The sequence below is a fragment of the Haplochromis burtoni genome, unplaced genomic scaffold (genome assembly GCF_018398535.1).
Source record: "Haplochromis burtoni strain Fernald_Lab_line unplaced genomic scaffold, NCSU_Asbu1 Contig_99, whole genome shotgun sequence".
In the NCBI taxonomy this organism is placed as follows: domain Eukaryota; kingdom Metazoa; phylum Chordata; class Actinopteri; order Cichliformes; family Cichlidae; genus Haplochromis; species Haplochromis burtoni.
Window position 1 is genome coordinate 1,682,032 of NW_024582460.1, and position 1,683 is coordinate 1,683,714.

Below are 1,683 nucleotides of genomic sequence, written 5' to 3' on the forward strand. Positions count from 1 at the left end.
CTCATGAACAGAGAGAAAGTTTGTCTGTATCCCTCTCGCCAAATACACACAGAGTGGCGCAGGCAGCAGTCACTTCACTCCATTAAATGAGACCCACTCATCGAGATGGTCCCCAGCAAAACACTCTCCAACTCTGAAGTGGTGCAGACAAAAAACTGTTGAGACAGCGAGATGAAAATAGAAAGATTTTACACATTCTTATTAATATATCCAAAATAAGCATTTAATGGTTTCCTATTGTTCAGCCTGTGGGCACATCTACTCCATAGGAATCATTCACCATAAACAATTTCAGAGTTAAATGATAAGAGATATTGGTCTAACAGAGGCATAGGAATGGTACAAGTGCAGTAAATCTGGTGATTTTTAAAGTAATTCTTAAATTTATCAAGTATCAAAACAGTCTCAGCAGTCGGGTGATTAAGCAGACTGTAACCAAGATCATTTTGGTATTTTTAGCAGCTGATAAAGCACAATGTGGTGGGATTACCAGCTTTTAGTTCTAGGACCACAGACTTCTTCAAATCTAATCTTCATTTTATGTTAATAGCAGGCTTGCACAGTTTTATTGCATGGAACTTGGATTGTTGTAAACTCTCTCCACTACAGACAGACACACCTGCCAAAGCAGTCAGAGTCACCTTTGTGATTGTTCCTGCCGCAGTGGTTTTCATTCTCCAGCGCCACTTTTTGCCATAATGAAACGGACACGTGGACAGACACAACCACAGAGTGAAAACATTACTAGCTACACTGTGTTAGGTAAATATTACATCTTCTCACCCTATGACAATACTTCCAATGAAAAGCTACAAATCCGTTAATAAATGTAAAACTGTGAGATCTAAGCCAATGTCATGATGACCCTGACCCTAAGTTCATGGTAGTCAGTCATCGTTTTAAGTGACAGACATCAAGTAAAGTCAGGGTTAGGGTCACTAATGATGATTTAGATTCGAAAAGGTTAAAAGGATGTGGCACTGGTGTGCCCTCTTCTTCAGGTGCCAACACGGGGATTGGACCACACCTGCACATTTTCATAACAATCCAAGGCGACATTTAAATGCCTGTCAAAGTGCTCAAAACTCCCTCTGTTGTAGTCCTGCCAAAGGACATTTCCCAAACACAAGGAGAGATGCAGAAAGACTCACAAGGCGAAAACAATACCAGCAACACTTTCATAGCTAGTTAACAGAAAACCTGTTTGTGATTTTCCCATCAAAACCAGCATTAACAGACAGTTAGTCATAATCTCTCAGTCATCTCATTAGGCTGACTCGTTACACAGGTAAGAAAGATGCAATCAGCACAATCGTGATCACTTAAAGTAAAACACAGGGAAACGCTAATGGCCCACTGACTCCAGCAAAACTGTAGGTTGCCTCAAAATGGAAATGTAAAAAGATGTAAAAATGATTGTGAATCAACCACAGCTTGCTTTGTGAGGCTTCCCACCTAACATCAGCTTGCTGAGGTGGGAGAAAAGGTTAACTGTTTGGATTTTGCGGAGGAGCTGAATCGGAGCGTATTTGAGCTGGCGGTTCTCACACATTGACCGTGAGACTCAGGGAACTTCAGAGAGTACTTTTCATGCTCCCTCACATCACACATGAATGCAGGCTGTTCAGTAGGTTATATGTTGTGTAATTGCTGAGTTGTGTGATGCTTAGTGCCACCTAGAGG